The sequence below is a fragment of the Lissotriton vulgaris genome, chromosome 3_1 (assembly GCF_964263255.1).
Source record: "Lissotriton vulgaris chromosome 3_1, aLisVul1.2, whole genome shotgun sequence".
NCBI classification, from domain to species: domain Eukaryota; kingdom Metazoa; phylum Chordata; class Amphibia; order Caudata; family Salamandridae; genus Lissotriton; species Lissotriton vulgaris.
In genome coordinates this window covers 1,690,218,778-1,690,236,842 of record NC_141689.1, presented here as the reverse complement: position 1 = coordinate 1,690,236,842, position 18,065 = coordinate 1,690,218,778, and positions in this window count along the sequence as shown.

Below are 18,065 nucleotides of genomic sequence, written 5' to 3'. Positions count from 1 at the left end.
TGGTATGGGTGAAGTGTAAGTGGTATGTAATGTAATCATCAACAGATCTGAGTCACGTGTACATACAGGGATCTCAGATTGAAAAATGGACAGTTTATGACATAGTGAAACAGTTGGCCAAAAGTTCAGGGACCAGACAATGTTGGGAGAAATCCACTGCAGGCACTGCAGAATGCCAATTTTGCAAAATACCAAGACTGGCTAGTCTAGATTCCCGCTTACATGTGTTTTTTGCTTCCACCATCCTGATTTTCTCTCTTGATCTCACCTTTTCATTTCTATGGGTCTCTTCCCCCTTCGTTATCCATTTTCTGCCATTCAATCTCTTGCTCTGGGTTAAACGTCTGATGATTGAAAATAGGTTCTAGTCCCCTAACAATGTGTATACAAGTTCTAAGGCTGATGGGTCACAAAGGCGCTTGTACTCCAAACGCCAGAGCACCCAGCAAGAGGAAAACAAGTCTTCACCAGCGGCACAGGTGCGAGTAAATAAAAGCGCTCTATTTGTACTTGCTCCTACAGTACGATCATTTGACAGGGTGGACGGAAGTAGTTCACAATATGGGCTCAGTACTTCAGAAATGGGTGAGAAAGACGTCTATGATAACGACTTTGCAGGTTACTTGGATGATCCAATGAAACCTGCAAATATAGTAACCAGTATGACCACTGTTAACCAATGTTAACCATTGTCTATGTGGACATTTATCAGCTGCATCTTTGTATTTTTTCTGCTGCTAGGTCTTGGATGCTTGTCAAATTAAAGTGTGCAGATAATGTAGCACATAGAGCTGAAGGACCGTTATGTTGCATCGACATGAGTCCCACTACCAACAGCTGACAGACACCGCCTTAGTTCTGGGGTAGGAGTTGAGGTAGAAAAACTGTAAAAATACTTCTGGATTGAGAAAGGCATATGCAGTGCTTAATTTGTAAAACATTAAGTGCCAGAGTCCTTCCCGGAAGACCACTGCAGCTTGACCCGCCCATACCTTGTCAGTGCTGCCGATGACAGTACCAACATAACACCTAACCATCGCACTCCTACTGGTGTGACAATTCAGACTATTTCAGGCCACATACATCTATAATAATAGCATGCAAGGCTGCTAATATTCATTAATAAACAAGCTTGTGCTCACCCCAGAATTAAAAAAACAGGTCCATCATATGGGTGACTGTCACTAGAGCAGGTACTGACAAGTAAGTGCCAGTGCGGAGCACCGGAAACCACCAGCACAAATTAAGCACTGGGTAGGCTTCAGATTAAGGCCAGTGGGAAATACATTGCTAAGCTGCAGTGCCGATGTCATTTACAGTCTATCAGAGTGCTAGACAGAGGTCAGTGGAGCACAAAAAGCAGACTCATTCAGTTCTTTGCCTCTCTGCTGTCACTGACAAAACAGATGCCATGTGTGCCATTTTATTGGTTGTTTTCAGTAGAAAATCAGCAATGAGTGGCTTGCAAATTTACCTGTGCACATTTCACTTAATAAAGTAAAAAAATGGCACAATATATGACTATTACAGACAGGAGCCTGGTTTAAATTAGTAGCATACAAATGGAATAGATAGCCACACAATTTACAACGGTGAACGTCGGTTTTGAGTGGGCAATATTCCACTAATTGCTCCACCCACACTAGGGGAAAATCTCGGGAAGAATCATTCCATGTTAGAATTCAAATTGCCACCTAACGTGGAAAAACAAAACGTGTTATAGAATTAACTATGTCATCGGGTATTAACAGCTGCCTCCTATAAAAATTAAAATGAGCCAGAGATCTAAACATCCTAACTTGTCAGACTTTCTAGAGCAGTCCCTGCTGCTCTCTGCTAAAGCTGGCATGACATCAGGCACAGCACCAAGTGGCCTGTACTCACTCTAGTGGAGGCAACCAGCAGGGTCCAGTCCAGTTGCTACTGGTCTGATGGTCATCCCAGGAAAAATGTCTCTTGCAGCTTTTTCTGTCCCTGTATCCACACAGAAGGTCAGGCAATTCACCATTGGAGTACAATTATCAATTATGGGTACTAGTGTGAGCACTATATGTGTTCTGATGAGCTGTGGGTGTGGTCCCACCTTTGTAGTATTCACTAGATGATGGGTTGGTGTGGCTTCTGCGAAAAATTAACCCCCGGGCAACCCTTCCATTTTTTGCAGCACAACCTTTCTGCAAACTGTCTCACTGTTTACTGTTGTGAGGTGAATCCAATATGGCAGCAACCTTCTGCCCTTGGTAATGCCTCTTTAGCCATAAGCAGGCAACTGTTGTCACAGGGAACATAGTCTTCTATTCTTTAGGTTGCCCTTTACACTTGACTATGAATGGACAGACTTCAACCTGATCCTTTTCAAGTTCGTTAAGACTCTAAACACTCCCCAGCTGTCGCTCCTGAGCTGACAGGAGTCACATAACTCACACCCAGGATCTCCATCCATAAGGTGTAGGTAATTTTTCCTGCTCTTTGAACAGTTTACACGCTTCCCCAGTGGATTTGTAACACATACTAAAAATAGTTGTTGTATCATATCTGCAGCTGATCCTGAATCAGAGTTATCACAAATTGTATTTTATACAGATTTTAGTTTTTCCCAAAGGAACAGCTAAAGCCTTTACATTGAAAATACCTTTTGAAGCTTGTCACGTTGGATACATGGCACTCTAAATACATGCACAAATGACTTTTAAAAACTGGGCATCCTACCTTGTGGCCTACACTGTTAATTTATGGGTGACTTGTTTAATATTTAAAAGTATGGTTCTTTCATGTTAACAATTATTTTTGACATGTTTGCCTGAATGTTTTATAGCTACTGTTGTCAGTCTACAAAGGTAAGCCTCACATCATGCTTTCTTTGTCAGCCTAGTGGATGGCACAACATATGCTAGATTCCACAAGTGAGATTTAACACCTTCGCTGCTAGGTGTTTTCCCCTCCTGTGCTGAAGAATGCAGGATGTCAGTGTTTCATGACGAGCTCAGCTCGTCATCAGCACAGCTCAACCGTGCATCATGACGAGCTGAGCTCGTCATGAGCATGGAAAGGGTTAACTTCCATTGTAGTGGGTGTAATTTCAAGCACCATATAATATTGCCTTACTGGAAAGTTAAATATGCCAATTAGGAGTTAGCCTATAATGTTACATAGTAAGAAGTAGAGCATATACACTGGGACCAGTAAAGCAGTGCCTTAGGGTGCACAGTTCAAAGACTTAACATCATCAGTCTACAAAGCGGGGGCCATGCTAAAATAAGTACTTTCTAATACTATCAGCTGTGAGATTGAATGTGAAAAATCACTTACAACTTCAGCAGCTATGGCTTATAATTTATCTGCAAGGATATGTTATACTATGTATTACTAATGGTTATTCTCCATTCAAGATTCTCCATTCAAGTGTGGCAACATCAAAACTAGGCCTTATAACCTGTTCAAGTCTCAAATGATCTATGGTGCTCTTTGGCATGATCCCTGAGTACCCACGCTGGAGCGTGTTAATGCAGAGCAAGTTCCCTCATGGCCCAGGGCCATTTGTCAGTCTTACCCGCTTAGAGTGGCTGCTCAGAGTCCAAAGGCACTCCTTGGCCACTTGGTGGTATCCAAAATGTGTAAAGCTGTGGTGGTGGTGGCTGTTGTCCTTGGCTTTCCTCTGATGCAGCAAGTCTCGCCTGAGGTCTAGGAGTCGGTCGACCATTCTCTGGGACAGGCTCATTGAAGTTGTTGCTCTCACTCTTAACAGGTGGTATCTTCTCCGCAACATGTGGGGTCAGAGTGGTGGCCCTCTTCCTCCTACATGGACCCTGCATCCTAATGAACAGGTAACGTCACTGCAGCATATTCAAGGTGAGGGTTCTTTCTCTTCTTCCTGGCCCCGCACCAGGCATATGGCGGTTAGGGGTACCACAATCAAGATGGTGGTCCACTGCAGGTAATTATACTGTATCGGTCAATGGCCCTTCATCTTTCACATTGCAGCACCAAGGGGGTTACCCTTCAAGAGAGTCATGGACGTTGGTACTCTGGCTGACATCCTGATCGATGCAGTGATCCCAACAGACCGGAACTCACACACCACTTCTGGGATCCACACAATAGGATCCCCATTAGCCTTTCCTCCCTCCAAGTAATCTCCTACACTTCACAGGGCCCACTGGATTTTGGATCAAGCAAAATCCAGTGCAACAGGCTACAGGCAAGTGTCCTCGATCCTACTGGGTGATGCCTCCTTACCCAGCATGAATGACTGGCAGAGCCATAGTCTCCAGTCTTGGTCACGACAGGCTGAGCTTCTCCACACTCATGAACAGCTTCAGTGTGACAAAGTGGGAGTTTCAAGGTCCAGTTTTTATAATCCATTTTCATACTAGCTGTGATTTAGTGTCTTTGAATTTGAAGGTCATGTTCTGGAGGTAGCTCACCTTGAAGTGCCCACTCCTTTATAGTGCTCTTCTTTCAGAGAGCAGTCTATCACAGAAGTACAGTTCAAAAACTTGATAGCCCCAAACACAAGCCAAAAGAGTGACTAGAGGTTCACAACTGGATGTCCGCCTCAGTGATAATGAGCCTGAAAATTTTACCAAAGATCCCCAGCCCTACTCTTTATTATAATTCTCTAATCAGCCCCATCTCAGATGTGCACAGGCCACTTTGACCAGCGACCTCCTTTCAGAATAAAGGTGGTCCTTAAAGAGTAGCAAAGAACCTGGCTCTTCTAACTCCCAGGTGTGTTCCATCCAGCTCTCAGAAATGCACCAATCTGTCTCGGGAAATATTCCCCTCTCCTTGATCATCCAGCAAGGCCCGGGTCTCCCAAAATGCAACCCAGTGTCTTATGTGTATGGTGATATTCAGAAGGAAACGCATACTTCTGCGCACACACGCATTCAAAAGTGAAGTCTCCTTTGTATTGTACCCCGTCCCGGGCACATATACATCCTAGTGCACTCATGCAAGCTATCTCCCATGTGATGTACCTCCCCATAGGAATAGGCATATCCTTGTGTGCACGCCCAACTGCTTGCATTTTTCCTTCTGCACTGTACCATGTCCCAGGCATACATACTTTCTCACATGCAACTGCTCAGCTATTCATCCAGCACAGCACCATCTCTCTCACCTCACATACACATGCAATCACTTACGCTATTTCTACTGCACTGTGCCATCACTATGGCCCACATAAATCCTAATGCTATACATAACCCAATGCAGGTCATGAGTCAAATCAAATCAAAAGTTTCTTTATTCGACTGACAGGAAAGCAGTCATAAAAGCACACAGTACAATAATATACAATTCGTTCATAAAAAAGAGAGAAAGTTTATCTTCCATTAGTATTAATAGAAAAAAGGATTAAGCAATTATTAAAAAGGCATGATACAGTGGTCCTATGTGCATATACTTAATCAAAACGGAGTTGTATCTGTAACATAATACAGCTTGGAGTCATCCTTCCATACTTAATCTGTACTTTAGAGCTGTTTTTAAAAACTTACAGATAAAAAAAGTGCTGTCTTCATGCAACATTTGAAGATATAGAAGTGCGGGCTTAATTTGTGTAAAGTTCATCTTTTTAAGCAACGGTTTTAAAAACACATTACGTGGACTTGAATAATAAGAACAAAGGAATAAAAAGTGAGCCAGATCTTGCGGAGACTTATTGTCGCAGCCGCAAGCTGGCAACACTTGGCCTCTATGGGCTCCACTTGGTACAGCTAAAAGTAGATGGTAAAGATCAAATCGAAATCTGCTCAGTAGGAAGCGTTCATATCTGGTTATATTCCACGATAAATAAGGTTCAGAGAACACACAGGTCTTTGTTAGTACGTGGTTCCTTACGCTGGACTTTTTGAACTCGATTTCTTCCCTGAGGAATTGACACTTCATGTGGAAGGTATTTTTTACAAAATTCACATCTTGCTTGGTGGTATTCTGGGGTGTAAAATAGAGATCTAATCTGCCCAGATCTTTACAGCAATTGCGAATGTATTTCATCCAGGGTAACTTGAGTTGGCCTTCCCAAGTAAGGGCTTCAGCTAGGATGTTATGAGTCAGTGGAATCGCTGTATTGCGCCAACAGCTTAACCAGCAGAGCAAAGGGTTTGCAGCAATTTTATCAGCCAGATAAGGGATGCCCAGTTCCTCATGTATGGAAAAGTTTGCGGTACTCTTTGGTAAGCTCATGACCTGTTTCAGAAAGTTATTTTCGAGAGCTACTAGGGTATCTGTTGGTAAGAACCCCCACAGTTCACTTCCGTAACATGCCACCGCAACACTTTTTGCCTGATAGAGCTTCAATACGGCAGACACTGGAGTGTTACCCAATTTGCGAGCGAAATCCATTATACCAGAATTAGTCCTCAGTATTTCTCCTTTCTTTTTAGTTATGGCAGGGCCCCAGTTAAGTTTATGATCGAAGAGTACACCCAAATATGAGAATGTTTTTGTTGGTGGTATGTTTTCTCCATTAACTGAGAAGGGGTATTGTTTTTTAGGAGTTAAACCAACCGTCATTACAAAAGATTTGGAGTTGTTAATGTTTAGGCCACGTGAGGACATGAATTGAAAAAACGAATCCAGTAGTTTTTGGAGTCCGAGTGCAGTTCTGGATAAAAGAACAGCGTCGTCCGCATACAACAGGACCGGTACGCCTGTTTTACCAATTCGAGGGTAATCCGTGTCTGTTTTTACCAGGTGGTCTTCAAGCCCATTAATATATAAGTTAAAAAGAAAAGGTGCTAATATACAGCCCTGTCTGACTCCTCGGTTAATTTTAAAATCTCTCGTTACTTTCATGTCTCTTGTAAAACGCACATTTGCTCGGGTGTCGTTGTGTAAGTCGGCCAGAAAGTTAATCAAGTTATTTTCTACGCCCATTTTTTGCAGGACTTCCCATAGTTTGCTCCTATCGACACAGTCAAAAGCAGAGGAAAGGTCCATAAAGGCCATATACACAGTTCCCTCCCTTGCTTGGGTGTATTTACCACTAATTAGATACAGATTCAGGCACTGTGTGGTTGTTGCATGACCTGGCCTGAATCCATATTGTGCAGGGGTCATTATGTTGTGTTGTCTGGCCCATGCATTCAGCCTCTTAAGTAGAATCCCACCCACTACCTTCGCAACAGAGTTTATCAGGGAGATTGGTCTGTAGCAGGCCGCTTTTGTTCTGTCCCCCTTTTTGTAAACAGGGACAATGGTAGATGCTCCCCATGATTTGGGAGCCCCCACTTCGACCCCGGCATTAATGACAGATGTAAGAATGGGAGCCCATAAGGTGATATTAGACTTGAATAGGTCAGGTGGAAGACCGTCGGGGCCCGGGGCTTTGTTACTTGAGAGACCAAGTATCCCTAGTTCAATTTCTTTAGTCGAAAATTGTAGCGGGTTGCTTTCAGAAAGATGAAGTGGTTCTGAAGATTGTGGGGCGTCGCTTTTGAAGATAGCTCCATAGTGAGTGATCCAGTCGTCCTCCGGTATAACTGTACCAAGACTCTCATCATTTGGACTGCCAAAGAGTGGTTTGTTTATTATACTCCAGAACTTTGAACTGTTGCCCAAAGTAGAGGGGTCGAGCAAAGATTCCCCTGTTTTGGCTTTAATTGACTTCTTACGTAAGGCAAGGGCCTTTTTGTAGTCTGTCCGAAGGGCCTTAATAAGTGCAGAGTCTCTCGGTTTATTTTTAAGAGCAGCTTTTAATTTGCGGTTTGCAGAGGAACAAGCATGATCAAACCATCGGGGATGTTGAGCAATGGGACCTTTAGATGTTACCGTCAGTAGTTGCTCTATTCTTTTGGACACAACCGCAAAGGCGGATAGAATAGATTCTGGAGGGGCGGAATTTGTGGCACAGAGCTTAAGTTCATGTTCACAGTGTAAAGCAACCTCCTCAAACAGTTTATCGCTGTTTACCAAATTCCATTTTAAGCGACGGTTATTATTAATCAACTTAAGTGCCCCTGGATCCTTAATGTTTTTTTGGAGCACTGAAGGTCCGCATAGCAATTCAAGGTGCAAAGGATTATGATCACTGTGGATGCTCTCAAGGATATCAAAATTTAAAACCTGTTGGGCAAGTCCAGCAGAAAGGAGAATATGATCTATAAAAGACCCTGACTCAGATCCTTTGTAGGTTGGAACTTTGAGGGAGAAGGAGTCGTCTTTCATAGATAGCGCCATGGTCAGATTCATGGAATCTGTTAAGGTGTTTAATTTAGTTCCTCGCTGGCAGTGCGAAAAGTGGGGGCCTGTTCTGAGTCCACAACCCACGGATCCCAAGGTGGTTGAGAAAGAGTTACTACAGATGTGTGTATTAAAGTCCCCAAGAAGAATTTTATCCTGTGGCAATTTTGGACCAAATTTATTTAGATAACTTTCAAGTCTGACAAGATTACAATCGTTCAGATTTGCGACAGAATTGTAAAAGTTATTTAGAGTTATAGCTTTCTTGCCCCTTCTAAGGGTCAGTACCTGCATGTTCCTATTATCCAGCTGCACTTGGTTGATCTGCATTTTAAGAGACAGACTAATGAATATTGCCAATCCCCCCTTTGCTCTGCCGCTGGTGGAGGGAGATGCGGGAACAAAAAAACTTTGAAAGCCCTCAATACAGATGTTGTTATCTATTAGCCATGTTTCTTGGAAGCACAGGATGGTGTAATTTTTGACAAAAACTTCCCACGATGGGTCATTAATTTTTGAGGCCAACCCTGCGAGATTCCAAGACAATATCTTGATTGTGTTAGTGGCATAGTGTGCTAAGTTTGTTATAGGTGTTATAACAGATGGAGAGCACAAATCTGGGTTGTTCCTTATCCCGGTGTTCGCCCTTAAAGTTACAGGTGATACATGAGGTTTGTAGGCTGTTGGTAAGGGAGTGATACCTGCCCCGTCTTCTAAGATGAGTTGAGCGTGGTTTACTTTGGGGCTAACCAAAAGTTTTAAATTCGTCGTGCTGGTGGTGTTAGAGGAAATGACGACCACCGGGGGATTAGATGTTTTAGGTAGAGTCTTCATATTTCCTACCAGACAGTTTGTTTTTACAGAAAGTGAAGCTGGAAACAGGTCAAGTGGTAGTCAGTCAACCTCCTCCAGTAAGTCGTGGTTGAGGAAGACGTCATAACGATTGGCTGTAGGGAACCCGTAGTCATTATATTGCGGGTTAGTGTGGTTAGAGGCCCGGTGGTAACCATGCCCATGGCGTTCAGCTGTTTCTATTGGATGATAATTGTAGGCATTATTTCCCCATATATGAGGGTATGGATGTTGGTCGAGGCCCATTGGCGTATCTAGGCAGGGTGGGACAGAGGCCAGCCAGGGTTGATTGTTCTGCTGTGACCTGTAAGATCCTTCTTGGGTATAGTTGTAATTTATTTTATTCCTGTAGGGATCTGAGCGGACTGGGTAGAAGTAGCTAAGTCCCATGGTTCGAATGAGGCTTTTTGTCCCAGTGCTTCTCCATCCTGCAATGAATTTCGCTGGACCTAGATATTTGAAGGTGACCACAATACAGTCACCCTCTGTAGATTTAAAGCGAGTACCCACCCACTCTACTCTTTTGACATGATGAATGGTGCCTATTATATTTGAGGGGAGGGGCCTATGTATGGAAAGCCATTGCATTGCTTTGTTCCTCAGTTCCTCCCGTGTTTCTTCCCTGTTAGCAGCGACTTTTGGTACCCCAATCATAACTAAGAGACTTAAGGTCTCTTAACCCGTCTTTATATATAGTGCATGAGAGGTAATCCAATGTCACGGTCAAAGGCTTAGGTAATATTCTTAGTAAATTCAGAAGTCTTGCTGCGTGGAGGTTGGTTCGTTATTATACAATTTGTAGAGGGACCATGATAAGTCTCTCCTTCAGAACGCCGTCCAGGGGGAACCTCCACTGCTCACAGCTCCTCTCATGCATGCACTATATATAAAGACGGGTTAAGTGACCTGGATTGTTAGGATCGTTTACCCCCGGATTATTCCATTCGGACCCACATTTGATTGCGTGATTTTCGATTTCATCCATACCTATACTGGGAGACAAGACTCGTGTTAAATAAGCACCCCTTCATAATATCCTTTGCTTTAAAAAGTCTCCATGAGACGAAACACGTGTCGGCGGTGTGAGCTGGAAAACTTTTAATGAGTATGAAATAAAGAATTTGAAGCACAACATCTTGTTTGGATCCGTATTTTGGAAATCTACTTTCTGCAAATTAACTTTACACTTACTGAAGTTAAGCATAACTGTCAATGGAACAATTTGCTCTATTGACTTTAGAACTTTTGAATGATAATAACAATCGTTTGAAATGCTGAACAATTTTGAGAGTGCTTGACTGACCTGTTTTTTCTTGGTTCCCAACTGAAAGATGAAGAGCCTGATGTACGACCCTAAATTGCATACGCAGATGGGCTTGCGACCCATTTGCGCATGCAAAATGGCCCAGGGCCATGTACAATTTGTAAATAGCGTGTCACAATTTATTTGCGACTCACTATTTAGGAATTGCATGTCGCAATTAGGAAGGGGCATTCCCTTCCTAATTGCGTCCACAAATCAATGTATGAATGTTTTGCGACCGTAATTGCGGTCGCAAAACACTCACAAATTACCACCCTCTTCAAGGTGGTGGTAATGCAGTTGCAATTTAGAAGGGTTCTCAAGGGTACCCCTTCCCCTTTGTGACTGTCTCTAAAAATATTTTATAAGGGCAGGCAGTGGTCCCAGGGACCACCACCTACTCTTTAAGGAAAACAGGCTACATTTAAAATAAAAACTGCTTTATTTAAAAGCAGTCCCAGACATGGTAGTCTGATGAGCCCAACAGGCCACCATACCCGGGAGGGCCTATCATTCCCAATGGGCTCGCAAATTGCAAGAGGCTCATTAATATTAGTGAGCCTTGCAATTTGCGACCCCGTTAGGAATCGCAAACAGTGTTAAACATACTGTTGTACATGACAAATTGCCACTCACAAATGAGTCGCAATTTGTGAGGCACAATTTTGCTGGTCGTACATCTGGCCCGAAGAGAACACAGGATTTTCTTCGCTAAACAAGAGTGGATATTGAGTCCAGCAGCAGTAGTTGAATCAAAGATCCAACCAACAGTATTAGCATGCCAACAAAGGTTTAAAGGTTGGAATTCTAATTCCAAACAAAGGATCAGTGCCATGTATATTATGCAAGATACAACACACCCCCCTTGTTGAGAAAATGAATAAAGGAAAAAAGTAAAAAACAATATCAAAATAATGCAGCATCAGCAAAAAGCTAAAATAAAAATCTTCAAATTGTACAAGAACCATTTTCGAAAACAACACAGCAAAGGTAAAATAGTTGCAACATCAAGGAAAATTAAAACCTGATAAATTGCCGCAACTTGTAGGGAGTACATCTAATGCAATTGCAAATATATAGAATGACAGCATATAGACAACAAAAATATCGAATTTGAGGAAAATAAGTTATTATTAATTTTTGTAAGTGTTTTTTTATGTTAGTATATGTATGAAAAGTGTATATTTATTTTATAATTTATTTTACTTATTTGATTTTATAGTATTTTGTTGCGTAATATAATTCTGTAGCGGGTTGTGGGTTTATAGGGGAATAGGGTTGGAAGTAATTTAATTATAATTAATTGAATATGTTAATTTATTTATTTGTATTTATTTAGAATTAATTGTTAATTGATAATTAATTGGTAATTAATTAACATGTATTTGTTAATTATTTTAATTAATTGATTAATTGATAATTATGTTAATTTTAATAATTTATTTTCTGTAGCGGGTTGTGGGTTTATAGGGGAATAGGTTGGGAAGTAATTTAATTATAATTATTTATATGTTCAAATGTAATTATTGGTATTTATTTTGAATTAATTGATATTTAACATTTTAATTGTTAATTCATTAAAGTATAATTGGTGAATCATTTTAATTAATTGATTAATTGATAAATATGTAAATTGTATTAATATATTTTATGTAGCGGGTTGTGGGTTTATAGGGGAATAGGGTGGGAAGTAAGTTAAATATAATTATTTAAATGTTTAAATGTATTTATTGGTATTGATATTGAATTATTTGATATTGAAATTTTTTATTGTTAATTAATTAAAGTATAATTTGTAATTAATTTAATAATTGATTAATTGATAATTATGTAAATTGTATTATTGTATTTTCTGTAGCGGGTTGTGGGTTTATAGGGGAATAGGGTGGGAAGTAATTTAATTATAATTAATTACATTATTAAATGTATTTTTTGGTATTTATTTGAAATTAATTGATAGATAACATTTTAATTGGTAATTATTTAAAATATAATTGGTAATTAATTGTAATTAATAGTTTAATAGTTAATTATGTTAATTTCAATAATTTAATTGTGAATAAATACATATTGTTATTTATTTATTGGTTTTGTTTTGTTGTAATATTTAATACATATTTAATTGTTCATTGGTAAATAATTTGTATTAATAGGTAATGATTTGTAATAAATATTTGTTTAATATTTATTTTGATTATTATTATAAAATATAATTTTATTTATTAGATTTAATTAATTGGTATTTGCTAATAATATTTATTTTATTTTTATTCATATATGAAGTATTTACTTTCTCTACTGTTGCACTCTTTGGAGTGTGAATAGTAATTTTTACCCCTACAATATCCAACGCTTTCCCTACTGTTGTAATCTCTGGAGTGGGAATAGTAATTTCTACCCCTACTGTTGCACTTTCTGGAGTGGGAATAGTAATTTTAACTCTCCCGCTATCCAATGCTTTCCCTACTGTTGCACTCTTTGGAGTGAAAATAGTAATTTTTACCCCTACGCTATACCAACGCTTTCCCCAATGTTGCACTCACTGGAGTGGGAATAGTAATTTTTACCCCTACACTATTCAACGCTTTCCCTACTTTTGCACTCTCTGGAGTGGTAATAGTAATTTAACCCTCTCGCTATCCAGCACTTTCTCTTCTGTTGCACTTTCTGGAGTGGGAATAGAAATGTTTACCCCTACGCTGTCCAATGCTTTCTCTACTTTTGCACTCACTGAAGTGGGAATAGTAATTTTAACCCCTACGCTATCCAACACTTTCCTTACTGTTGCACTTTCTGGAGTGGGAATTAGTCATTTTAACCCTCCCGCTATCCAGTGCTTTCCCTACTTTTGCACTCTTTGGAGTGGGAATAGTAATTTTTACCCCTACGCTATCCATCGCTTTCCCTACTGTTGCACCCACTGGAGCACGAACAGTAATTTCTACCCCTATGCTATCCAACGGTTTCTCTACTGTTGCACTTTCTGGAGTGGTAATAGTAGTTTTAACCTTCCCGCTATCCAACACTTTCCCTACTGTTGCACTTTCTGGAGTGGGAATAGTAATTTTTACTAATACGCTATCCAATGCTTTCTCTACTGTTGCACTCTTTGGAGTGGGAAAAGTAATTTTTACCCCTACGCTATCCAACGCTTTCTCTACTGTTGCACTCACTGGTGTGGGAATAGTAATTTTTACTCCTACGCTATCCAACGCTTTCCCTACTTTTGCACTTTCTGGAGTGGGAATAGTAATTTTAACCCTCTTGCTATCCTATGCTTTCCCTACTGTTGCACTTTCTGGAGTGGGAATAGTAATTTGTACCCCTACGCTATCCAATGCTTTCTCTACTGTTGCACTCTTTGGAGTGGAAATAGTAATTTTTACCCCTACGCTATCCAACGCTTTCCCTACTGTTGCACTCCCTGGAGTTGGAATAGTAATTTTTACCTCTACGCTTGTAACGACCAGATTTTCGGACCAGATAGAATCAGCTCACCAAGCCACCACCAACCCAGCCGAAACGTAACCACCTCCCTCCTCAGGACCTACTTACCAAGGCACCTGGGTACCTACCTGAGGATGGGGAATTAGCAATATGCAAGCTTAGATCCTCTAAACCACCACTAAATCTATAGAGATTACTAGGAATACTCACTATTTACTAAGGAATTCCATAGTCCACACCACACTCATACCTTATAGTCTCATGGCAACTTAGGCCCAGACTATTCTACCCTCCTCCTCATAGAGAAGGGAGCAGTTCTGGTCATTTTCCATTACACACTGACCTCAATCAGTGCTCAAGCAAGCCACAATCCTGTGGGTATACACATTGACCGCAGTCAATGTTCTCATTAATGCCACTCTCTCTAGCAGCAATCTCACTACACACCGTGTCCTTCTGGTGCTCTCACAAGCCACAATCCTGTGGTTATACAAATTGATCGCAATCAATGCTCTCACTAATGCCACTCTCTCTAGCGGCAATCTCTGTCCTATGAATACCTTCTGCTCTCTCTCTCTCTGTTGGGAAGTTTCTCTATATATCTAATATCTACTGGGAAAGTCTCATATACTATTGTTATATTTTATGTGGTAGATAGACAGTTCAATCCTCTCACACAAGAATGGCCAAATCACAATATGCAAAGGTTATTCTCTGATATAAGTGCTCCCGGGTCCCTTGCTCAGTTACCACTTACCCGGACGGGAAACGCATCCGTCCACATAACAGCTTTTGACTAGAAGAAAGGTTAACCATGTCATATGAAATAACAATTACACAATGGTTCACTAAGAACTGGGGTCCCTTTATTACACAATAACAAATTATAACAACAATATAATACTGCAATATAACATATAGCCTGAAAAGCAAAGGAAAGAATTAGAATGTGTGTGCTCGCTGGTACCTATAAACCTATTGGATCAGGGAGTTAGAATAATAGGTAAAACAACATTTACAATCATATAATAACCACAGACTCTGGAAAGTTTTAAGCTCTTTATCTAAATTTCATAAAAGGTCATGATCCAAAGATTGAAAGCAATAAGACTGTCAATAACGAGTATTAGAAATAATATATAACTATGGAAAAGATATATTAAGCCACTCATTTAGTAATTCTTAAAGGGAAGGTAAAACAAGGAACATGCTAATTTATAAAAACAGCTACACAAATTCCCTAAAGGTGGGTAAAGAAAAGGAACATTCTAATAATATACATTTAAGCAATTTTCAAAGGGTGGGTAAGAAGAGGGAACATAACATACAATCACGAAAAACCCAATTTGACCATATAGCTATAGGGAAGGTAAGAAAATGGAACACGCTATTATGTTGAATAACCTAACTCAAGCACTTTAAAGGGAGGGAGAGGAAAAGTGGAACATTCTATTAAATCAGAAAAACAAACTCATCATTTACTACGGGGAATGAGTAAGAGAAAAAGGAACATATGCAATCAAAGTGTTCGACGAAAACTGAGTTAAGAAAGAAAAACATATGTATTGACGAACCCACACAGATTTATATTTACCTAGAATGGTGTGAAGACCAACCCTGGCCACGGGTCAGTTTAAGGACAGAAACCCCAAAGAAGGTTAAATGTGCCACTAGGTCAGCGGGTGCAGATTAGAATCAGGACAGGATAAACCAGATTTGGATCAGGACAGGACCACCAAAGGTTAAGACCAGCACCTGCAGTTCAGTTGCAACGCCTGCGCTACTCCCTCTCCGCAGCTAATAGCCAGAACTCCGATTGGGTTTATCAAATTCACCAACAAAGTGCTTCACCAGCACCTCAGCTTCCCGAAACCCCGATTGTGTCAGCGAATCTTCAGGCAGAGTGCTACGCAGCCCTCTGCGCTCGGTCACCTATTTAGTGCGCTGGGTCAGTGACAGGTCAGCTATTCGTATAAGTCAGACAAATTAACTAACTAAGCCTACCCTAGTTAGACTATTTTCCAGGTCAGTATACCAGCTTCCAATGATGCAAGTGTAAGGATCCCCAATTTCGATTGGACAAAAGAGGAGGAGAGGTCGTCACACCTTACTAATTCTGATACTTCAGTGTTGAATATTAATTTTACGTTCCTGCCCATCAATTTATTTTTCACATGACATATTCATTCCACCGAACAACGGAAAATTTTACATTGAATACATTGTAATATTTTGAGTACAGTTTAGCTTCTTCTAGCAGGGTTAGGGTTCAGTTTCCCAGGTGCATCTTGGCTGTGACTGTCTTTGGCTTCTGTTCAATGACACACAAGTTCAGCTTCTTGCTAGGCTTGATCATACGCAGAAACACTTTCAAGATGGAGTAGTAACAATCTCCCAGGCCCAAAGATTATGATACATGAAAAGAAAAAAGAAAACAGTTTTAGAACACAGAATAAGTGAATACACTGTATACCAAGCATTTCTACTCTATACCCATTATCTTAATTTTAACTATAGCATTAGGATTAGGCACAACGAACAGCTTAGCAAAAGCAGCAGTGCAAGCCTCTCGCATGTGAGAACACAGAACAGCCATTTTAGCACTAGTGCGCACATGCGACAGATTCCCTCCAAAGTAAAGAATACGTCATGTCACGTGAGTATGACAGACGCATGCGCAGTAGAAAGCCTCGCGTAGCAGCAGCCATCTTAGATGCCAGTGTATTATGGTTAGTAAAACACATAAGCAAGCTTCTCTCGGACAACCGATTTTGATGTAAAATGTGCAGAATTAGTAAAACAGACATGTTGGTAACTTTATTAACGTTATTGGAGGTTCATGAATAAAAGCAAGTCGCTTCATGTCCGAATTCTTGCTCCATCAATGGCACAAAGGAGTCACCGTGGCTCATGGTAGCTAATTTCACTACTAGGAAGAGGAGGAAGAGAGTGCCATAACTCAGCAAATTTGGCACTCTTCGGCTCTCTCTTTCTAATGCAGTGCAGCTTTTGCGGTTGCTGCACTGTGCTGCATAAGAAATTGTTAAATCTGGCTGTGCGAGTTACCTGACCTTTGTGCATTTCTGCCCTATGCATTTGACGCAGCTAGTTGTCTTGCTACCTTGCATTGTGCCAAATATTAGGAAATCTGCCCCATGTTCACCAGCAGTGTCCACGAAGCATTTACCTTGTCATAAATTACGATGATGGCGATTAATATCGCAAATCATTTCTCTTGTAATGGCTGTGGCTTCTATAAAAAACAATGGTATTCTATTATTTTCTTCACTAGTTTTCTTGCTGCACACTGCTCTCTTTATTGGAAAGATATCCCTGCCTTTGTGATGACGTGAGTACATTTCGCTATGAATATATGAATGCATGGTCATTTTATTCTTTTAACTAATTGTCTCAGTCACGATTTTGGAAATACTATGAGATTTACTCTTGGGTAATCTACACACTGACTCGATGTACTGCTGCAAATCAATTTGTTTCCTCCTCATAAACAGTCTACTTCTTTGGGTGCTTCGATGCGCCATGTTGTAATGCCATTATGTATTTTATGCATTTTTATACCAGCATATTATTATGACAGGAGAAGTATTGTTATAAATTTCCTTTGAATTTCGTCTACATAAATAAGGGCGAGCCAGGCTCTGCCACATGAGGGGAACATGCAGCAAGCACAGAAACCGTAAAGAGAATCCAGCGTGATTTATGGTGTTCGAAAAGCCTCTAACTCAGGAAAGGGACAGAATGATTTATGGGGCAAGCTGTAAACAAGAACATTGCATCCCAAATATAATCTACTTAGCACTGATACAACTGTTTGCGACAAGTAAACAAACGCAGAGAACTGCGCTGAACAGTTTCCTCTATCATGTTTCTGAAATGCTCATGCAGATACTGAACATGCTCAAGCAAAATCAATAGCAGGTTGTGAGGATTGATTCGGCAATATCCGTACAAGCATGCGAGGACATGAAAAATGCACTTCACAAGTCACCAGCAGATGGACACAAAAGCTAGAGAAAACCTATGGCATGGAGAATCAAAAGTTGCCTTCAGGCACCCAGCTTATTTAGATTTTGCCCTTGTGTTTTCAGCTTTACGCTGTGGCTTTATGCCCCAAAGGCGTAGTCAGGCAATAGCCTAGTCAGACAAATTCCCCGTGGATAATGGCTAGCCTTCTCCCATCTGAGCTGCTCCCAGAGAAAAAACTTAAAGTAACTATCTTAAACACCTTAGTATCCTTGCAATGTCATGGGTGTAC